At 43.2% G+C, this 9201-nt stretch overlaps 1 non-coding gene across 1 annotated transcript; it reads left to right on the top strand.

The window, feature by feature from the left end:
- The first annotated feature begins 321 nt into the window (after positions 1–321).
- Positions 322–395, top strand: TRNAE-CUC (transfer RNA glutamic acid (anticodon CUC)). The gene has a single exon. It is a non-coding gene; the product is annotated as a tRNA-Glu (tRNA).
- The last annotated feature ends 8806 nt before the right edge of the window (positions 396–9201 follow it).

Here is a 9201-nt window from a genome sequence, read left to right as displayed (position 1 = left end):
CTTCTCTCAGCCGAGCAAGATATTTCAGTTAATTCTTTAGGCCTTGCTCTCATTTCACCCTTAGAATCCTACTAGCAGTTTTGTTCTTCTCTTTTTTCAGATTATGTGTTAACCTCTGTGCTATGCTCCAGAGGGAGTGGTAATGTTTCTGCTCAGGAAGATAAACTTAGCAGTAGCATTCTGTGATTGCTCAGTCTTTTAGTCTGATTGTCCTATGGTAACAGGTAGCATGGGGAACAGAAAGGCTGCAGAAATGTCTCTTTGATAAACTTAAAAAAATATAGTCTGGGTTTATCATTGCCCTTTGATGAGTGTGATGGGGCCCCTGGTGGTCTAGGGGGTAAAGGCGCCGCGCTCTCACCGCGGAGACCCGGGTTCGATTCCCGGTCAGGGCCACTCCCGGGCAGGTGGGGCTCGTTAGCCCTTAAAGGCAACCCACCTACGTCCTGAGGACCTCACTGCCACCGTCCAAGCTCGCTTGGCCCCGGCAGATGAACCTTAGGATTAAAGGGTGGGCTCAGTTCCGCGCACACTGTGTCTCACCTAAAAAATCCAATGCGCAGGCTGGAAGGTGTAAAGACCTTCCCCAGATCTTCGCTCGCGAAGACTGGCCATTATATATTGATGAGTGTTCCATTAATATGTAATTGATTTTCAGTCCTTGGAAAATTTGCTTAATATGAACTGTCAGTTAAGCTTTGCATAGCAATTGACCTGCATCATCCCTGCCTCTGGGTTTTCTGGTATTTTAAGCTGGATCTACAAATCCAGATCTGCTCAGCCCACCTTATGCTTTAAGCATAGGGAGAAATTTCACATTACTCAAGGAGATATTGTACAGTGGTGTATATGGCTTCTCACCTTGCAGTGACCGGTTTCAAGAGCTATTCTGAAAGGGGTAATTTATTCTGACAGTATGGGAGAATACCAGCCAGCAAAGGCTGTAGTGAGGAGTCACATCCTGACTGACATGACAGCAGATGTGGTAGCATCATTTCATCTCCTACTTGATTAGTCAGGGCAGGCCTTGCATCTGAACATGATAGAAGGGCACATTTTTTCCCGAAGGATTTCTGCAGTCACAAATTGAGGATTTGACCCACTTCCTAAATGAACACTTCTTGAGAGTAAATCTCTGCTTCCTAGGAGACCAAGATGATTTATATACCATCAGCATTGCTACTGACAATTCAGTTTTCTGCAGTGGAGGATGAAATAGATCACAGAATATTCTGAGTTGGAAGGGACCCACAAGGATCATCGAGTCCAACTCCTATTTATGGCCCATACAGGGATCAAATCCACAGCCTTGGTGTTATTACACCATGCTCTAACCAACTGAGCTAATCTTAGTTGAAAAGTAGGGCCATAGAAAATAGCTATTACAAAAGAACCAGATGTGATTGTTCCAAGACTTGGAAAAAGCTTCAGAGCTTTTGCTATTTAGTCAATAAGGCAGGTACTGATAGTCCTGTCTGTTTTGTATAAAATCAGTTAATGAGTCTCAGATCAGCAATTAGTGGCTGTCACATTGCCAACAAAAAGAGAGAGTAATCTATCACTGTGGATAGAGTAAGCAAGAAGGACAAGACTCAAATAGGTGGTTGAGTATGATGCTTTATTTGCCTCATTTCAAACCAAGGTGAAAACACATTACTAGGGTGTTGAGGGCAAAACTTCTACCAGACATTGCATCTGTGATGCTTGCCCTCCAATTACATGTTTCTGGGATGCAGAAATAAGATAACACTTTCTAAATGCCAACCTGGTAGTGCCCTTTTCATTTACAGCAATATCCTTTGGAAAGTAGGCAGCAGTTAATTCTTATTTTAATTTTCTTGTTTTATAACTAAAAAAAAAAAAATTAGAGGAATTTCATATGGAAACAACCTGAACATTCTACCTAAAAGTACAATTAGAAATGCCTGTCCCAGTGAGGATTTTCTTAGTGCTGCTATCATAAACACATCCTGGAAGAAAGGTCCAGAAAAGAACAGTCTCTTGAATTTTCTATATCCTTCATTTAGGTATTATGACTGTTATGAGCTTCTAATGTCTTTTTACTGTGGGAACTATGGTAATTGGTTAAATTATTTATTGTGCTATGATCATCAGAGTAAAACATGTTTAGCATGCATAAATTCTCACTTTGGCATTTTTTGCTTTATCAGCGGAGCACCTTCAAGGTACTTGGATGTGAGAAACTCCTTATATTTCTTTAGTGCCTACTACCCATTTCTTAGTTGCCTAGCAATGTCTCTTTTTTCCTAATATACATTCCTCATAATTATTCACAGTTCTCTTCTTGTTATTTATTATTATTAAAGGCAGGGACAGTAGCACTGTTATTAGAGAGATTTATGAAGACTGTTGATTCTTTCTGTATCAAGACCCTCTTCAGGTTATGTAGAATTTGCCACAGTTTTACTGTTATGTTTGAAATGTTCTTTACTGAGTGACTTAGGTTACATCAGGGAAAAAAATTCTAGATGCTGAACAACTGTCTCAGTTGAAATGAGACTGAAGTGTTTTGCTAAGGAGAATGAGTTATGAGGTAGACCAAGCTCTTCCCTCTAAGCAATTGTAAGTCTGAAATTAAGAGGCTCCAAATTGAGGAAGTATGGAGAAAGGAAAAAAAATAGCAGCCCTTTATTAAAGGATATATGTGTATTGGCAGAAAAACGAAAGAATACAAAAACAACTAAACAATAATCCTGTACCTAAAAAGTCCCCTTCAAAAAGGAAACAGTTTGATACTTCCTGTCCTTTAGAGCAATTCTAACCACGATCAGCAGGGGGAGCTGTTGGATCACTGGAGGAGCAGAGCCTGCAGTTGCTCTGTGTTGGTCGGCAGGGGGCTCTGTTGGTTCACTGGAGGTGCAGAGCCTGCAGTTGCTCTGTGGTGGTCAGCAGGGGGTGATGTTGGACTCTGGAAGTCACCTCGTGAGGCCCTGGTTCACGGGAGGAGACGAAAATGGAGGTCTTCCCCACACACACCGAGAAAGGGGAAGGGGAAAAAAGGCTTTTCCTACGAAATCCACGCTGTCTGCGGCTGGCTGGGGCCAGGAATTCCCCCTTTTCGTCGATGAACACAGGCCTCTGCCAACATGGGAGCAGACAAGGGAGAGGGCGACCTCCTCCCCAAAAAGTTCCTCTGCAGGTGGGTCAAGCCATTCCAATGAAGTCCGAGCAGGTCTGGGCTGGGGGCAGAACAGGGTGCAGGAAAATGGAGGCAAGCTGGGGCCAGTAAACAGCCAGATGACCAGGGCAAAAACAGAGTGAACCTCCGACCCCTCCAACACACACATTGCCTGAGTTAAGGCAAAAGTGAAGTGCCCCCATTTTCGAGGAGCAAAGGAAAAAGAAAAACAAACTCCCCTTCCCACAGTCTTTGGAGGGCCATCAGCTTGGAATGCAGGTCTACTAGTTAGTTCTTTTGTGTGGGTCAATTACCCTAGGCAAACCCCTTCCCCCTCCCTCATTCAATATCTTTCTTTTACAGCGAGACAGGGGAAAGAAAAATTCCCTGCTTGGTTTTTAGAACAAGTAAACTTATGACAACAACATAAACTGAAATACTAGTAGCAACGTATTTTCTGAACTCTATCAATGCTTGTAAGTCTGGGAGAGCTTAAGTAAGTCATGGAACCTGTGGGAAATGGCTGGACTGTAGACAGCTTAGGCCTTGAATTTGATCAGTTACAGCTGTGAGCTTGTAAAAGAATGTAAACACCAGGAAGGTGGGAGAGCAGAAAAGGAAGAACTACAGTAAATAACAGGTGTTGTTTTGATCTTTGCCAGCATGCAAAAGGACACCGACCACCTATCAAAAGATGAGCTGTGGCGCATGAACAGGGACACTTAACCAATGAATTATAGCATGTATACGCATGGACAGAAGAAAAGACTATAAAACTAAGCCTGATGTTAATAAAGTGCCTGTTGCCTGCCAACCGACCGAGTGAGCGTCTTTTTGTCCACCACAAAAACCTACGAAAAACAAGGTGTGTGATTATGGAATTAAGCTGTGTATCATAATGCCTGTGCCCAATCAAATGAATTGAGGGTTGCCCCAGCAACCTTGATTCTTGCATTTTCTAACTTCTGACTGCTTATCTTTGAGATGCTAATAATAGTCTGTGTACATATTTTTTCTGTAGCTAATTATGTAACAGTAAAAATGTACTTGAATTTTAGAGATGCATATGAAGGCCTGTCCTTGTGGTGAGCATCTTGCTAGTGAATATACAACCATTATACTGATGAGAGCCCCTGGTGGTCTAGCGGTAAAGGCGCCGCGCTATCACCGCGGAGACCCGGGTTCGATTCCCGGTCAGGGCCACTCCCGGGCAGGTGGGGCTCGTTAGCCCTTAAAGGCAACCCATCTATGTCCTAAGGACCTCGCTGCCACCGTCCAAGCTCGCTTGGCCCCGGCAGATGAACCTTAGGATTAAAGGGTGGGCTCAGTTCCGCGCACACTGTGTCTCACCTAAAAAATCCAATGCGCAGGCTGGAAGGTGGAAAGACCTTCCCTGGATCTTCGCTTGCGAAGACTGGCCATTATTTATTATTATACTGATTCAGAGTTATAGTTTATTTATTATTTGCATTGTGGATGCATTTGTAACCCATTCCCTGTTGTAGAAATACTGTGTGATGAAATAGCTGTCAGAGCAAAGGATTACATCTTGAATAATAGTTTATGGATAACACATTGATATAGTAAAAAGAAGAAGGAGGAAGCAGTGGCCACCATTCTGAGCTGTGGTGGTAGGACACAGGTGCCGTTGAGGACTCTTTACGACTAATATTGCAGAGAGGAGTTTTAAGGAAAGGTAAGAAGAAGGACCATGTGCTGGGCTTTGGAAAGATCTTTTAAATACCTTTAGGGATGGTGACTCAACCATTTCCCTGGGCAACCTGTTCCAATGCTTGACAACCCTTTCAGTGAAGAAACTTTTCCTAATATCCAATTTAAACCTCCCCTGGTGCAACTTGAATCTGTTTCTTCTTGTCCTATCACTTGTTACCTGGGAGAAGAGACTGACATCCACCTCATTACAATGTCCTTTCAGGAAGATGCTGAGGGTGATAAGGTTTCACTTCAACTTCCTTTTCTCTAGACTAAACAACCCCAGCTTCCTCATCTGCTTTTCATAAGACTTGTGCTCTAGACCTTTCATGAGCTTCATTGCCCTATTTTGGATGTACTGTGGCACCTCAATATCTTTTTTGTAGTGACGGGTCCAAAACTGAACACAGGATTTGAGGTGTGGCCTCACCAGTGCCCAGTACAGGAGGACAATCACTTCCCTAGTCTTGCTGGCCACACTATTTCTGATACAGGCAGGATGCCATTGGCCTTCTTGACCACCTGGGAACACTGCCAGCTCATATTAAGCTGGTTGTTGACCAACACCCCCAGGTCCTTTTCTACCAGACACCTTCCCAGCCACTCATCCCCAAACCTGTAGCACTGCAGGGGGTTGTTGTGACCCAAGTACAGGACCCAGCACTTGGCCTTGTTGAACCTCATACAATCAGCCTCGACCCATCAATCCAACCTGTACAAATTCTTCTGTAGAGCCTTCCTACCTTTGAACAGATCAGTGCTGTTGCCCAACTTGATGTCATCTGCAAACTTACTGAGGGTGCACTCTATCCCCTTGTCCAGATCATTTATGAAGATATTAAACAGAACTGGCCCTCATAAGAGGCATGGAAAAGGGGATGAACAACAGATAATGTCATAAAACCGGACTCTCCAATAGAAGAACTAGGAAAAGCAGATGAAAACAACAAATGGCAGATTTAAAGCTTGGACATGGCAGTGTTAGGCTTACGGTTGGACTCGATGATCTTAAAGGTCTTTTCCAACCTAGATGATTCTATGAAAAAACAAGCAGCAGTTCTTTGCATTAGCATGCAATTGTACCATGGGAGTCCATGATGCAGAAGTTGTGCATGCTAAAAATGCACATGGATTCCAAAATGACTAAGTAAATTTGTGGAAAATAAGGCCCACTGATATGAAATAAAAAGGTTAGCATTTATGGTTCAAGCCCCTATTGGAGGCTGAAAAGGCATCCTGGAGAAAACTCCATAGATATCTGCTTTTGAGTACTGTTGAAGAGAGACTTGGGTAGGTGTACCATTGATCTGAACTGAAAGGTGTAGGAGAATTAGAGACCTTTTGGGTTAAGGCAGGAGTAAAACAGCTGATGGGAATCTGAGGAGTCTCAAGGACTAAGTGTTTTGAAAACACGACAAGGACTGGACATCTGCAGGAACGAGAAAAACAGCACCTGCAGATGGGAGTCTGAGTTGAACCTGCCAGGAGGCATGTGAATAGAAGTGTTGTGGTTAGATTTAGAAGAAGAAGAATTTAGAAAATAAGATATGTTGACTAACCAATAATAATCGTGTGAACAGTGTGTATCTTGTATGTGTGACCAATAATAGGTTAAATAGTCAAATATGTGGTAGTTATTGAATTGTATAAAAGTAAGTGTAATTTCCAATAAAGATGAAGCTTCCAAAACATCATATTGGTGTGTGTGAAGTTTCCACTGGGTCTCGCACGTGACAACAGAAAGGCACAGTCTAATTTTCATGGTTTTGATGGTTCTTGGAAACTAGGCAGGAATTTTTTTCCCTTCCCCCTGCCCATTGCGTGCAGGGCTGTTAAGTGGGCACTTAAGGGACACAGAAGAAGTGGCTTTCTGGTTAATTGCTCAGAATCTCGTCTCCTAGGAAACGGGGGGATGAGGAGCTCCTCTTTCCTTTTTTTCTCTCGTCTCCTGGGAAACGGGGGGAGGAGTTTGGGCTTGCTGGGGAGGTTGGAACAAGGTCAGAGTGGAAGCTAGGTGGTTCTTTTTGTTCTCGGCCTGCTTACCTGCTGTGGATCCTGCTTGGATTTTTAATCAGAGACGAACTGTTTTTCTGGAAGTTTTTTTTCCCTTCCCTGTTCCTGTTTGTTTCTTTCCTGGCAGTGGTCCTTGTGCACATCACATCAAGGGGAGAGGGAAGACTGTGCCACATGATTCGACCAGCTGAAGGAAGTGAGGGGGTTTTTTCCATTTGGGGAGGACTTTTTTTTGTTGTTGTTGTTTTTTCACTCCCCCCTCTCTCTCTCCCCTTTCCCAGTGTGTGGGGGAGGGGAGGGAAACCCATTTTTTTTTTGGTTTCTCCAACATACCCCAGAGGGTGTTACCCCCACGTGGCAACGACCAGTGATTCCACAGCACCCCCTGCTGACCAGCATAAAGAACTGCAGGCTCTGCATGTCCAGTGATCCAATGGCACCACCTGGTGACTGATACATGACACTACAAGCTCTGCATCTCTGGTGGCCTAACGGTGCCCCCTGTTGACTGTAGTTAGAATTGCACTAAAGGGCATAATCTGAACTGTTTAATTTTTTCCTTTACTTGTTTATTGGTTTGTTTTGAAGGAGATTATTTGAGTGTATAGAAGTATTGTTTGGTTGTTTTACTTGTTTTCTTTCATTGTTTCTGCCAATACACACATACCTTTTAATAAAGGGCTGTTATTTTTCCTTTTCCATAATTTTTTTCCCTTCAATCAGAACCTCTTAATTTCAGATTTAGAATTGCTTAGAGGGAGGAGTTTGGGTCTTTTCTCATAACTCATCCTCAGCAAAACACCTGTGTCTCATTTAAACTGGGACACTAATGTTCTTCTAAAGAAAATCAATAAACCCACTTGAGCTTGTCCCCTACCCCCTTCATTTTCTTCCCTCTTCTCCTCTAATATTCCCTTCTTTCATGTCACAAAGTCAAAATATTTTTCCAATATCTCCTCTGCTTTTCCCATCCATCCCACCCGATGTTATCAGGGATCCATCCTGAGACTGTTCTTACCAAGGTCTCTAATGATGTGTCCTTTGCTTTATCAACTTGCCTCTAGAAATACAGTACCTTCCTTCTTTACCTTCTGTGTTCTTTGCCCTATCTGTCCCTCAGTGTCTTCTCAAAAGGTTCCTCTGTATTTCCTCTCCCATTTTCTGTAAATTTTTTGTAAAGCTTTGTCACTGGTGCCCGTCTGTTATTCCTTAACCTCCGGGTAACATCCCTTAGAAATACTCTATAAGGCTGTCCCAGGTTGGACTTGGCTCCTAGCCAAGTACCCAGACCACAGGGACAGAACCCTCTCTCTCCCTCTCTCGGACTGACTGAAAAGATCACAAAAAAATCAAAAGAACCCAAACCACACTGAATTTCAAGTGAAACACATTTATATATATATATATAAATAGAATTACAGGGAACCCCCCAAAAGGGAAAAAGAGAAGGGAAAGGGAAAAGGGAAAAAGGGATAAAAAGTAAATACTTCCCTCAAGAGAGCAGCAAACCGCACCAAACAACCGCCGACACTATCTGCCTCTAAAGGTCAAACAGGCGCACCAGACCTCACTCCTTCGCCCGGGCAGAGTGACAGCAAAGAACCTTCGCCTTCGGTCTGCCGGAAGAAAGAGAGCGAGAGCTTCCTCTCTCTTCTTATTCATACTCTTGCTTAAGTAAAAATCGTATGGAATACTAGGAACATGGCCTTGGTTTCTTGGTTACGACCTGGTCATCAAGGAAGGCCTAGACTCAAAACCACTACAAAGGCTCCCTGTAAACAACTATTTCACTGTTTCCCTTAAAGCATATCTTAAAATTTTTCATTGTTATGATCTGTGATGTGCTTGGGGAATTAACAGTTATTAACTTCCCAGTGTTTTCCATGGTTTTTCATCACTTGTGGCTTTGTAGGTGTGGATCTGCTGTCTCTGGGCTCACTGTGTGTCTTGGTTTTATTGACAATGTGTGACAGGAGGCGGGACCTCAAATGGAATAAAAACCCCTCCCTCTAAATTTCAGGGAAAGAAATTGGAATTATGAGGCATTTGAGTGGATTATGAAAATTATTAATATTTTACTAAAGACAGAGAACAAAACAAAACAACAACCAAACAATAACAGAGAAAATGTCACCTAAGACTACTCCTTTAGTTCTGTGTCACTGACAGAGCAGTGTGGTCCTGGTGTAGTCAAATGGTCACGATGTAGCCGGGGCTAAGTTACAGCTGCGCAAGTGGGCAACACATGAAGAAGTTCAAAAAGGGGAACTCCCGAGTGCCCCCAGCATGGTTGCAGTAGTGGCAGGGTGGTGTCAAGTCAGCACAAATGAAAAGTG

This window comes from Myiozetetes cayanensis, unplaced genomic scaffold, assembly GCF_022539395.1.
Source record: "Myiozetetes cayanensis isolate MyiCay16 unplaced genomic scaffold, myiCay2020 scf500, whole genome shotgun sequence".
NCBI classification, from domain to species: Eukaryota; Metazoa; Chordata; class Aves; order Passeriformes; family Tyrannidae; genus Myiozetetes; species Myiozetetes cayanensis.
Note: the sequence above shows the minus strand (reverse complement) of the source record. Positions and strands in the feature narration are given on the sequence as shown.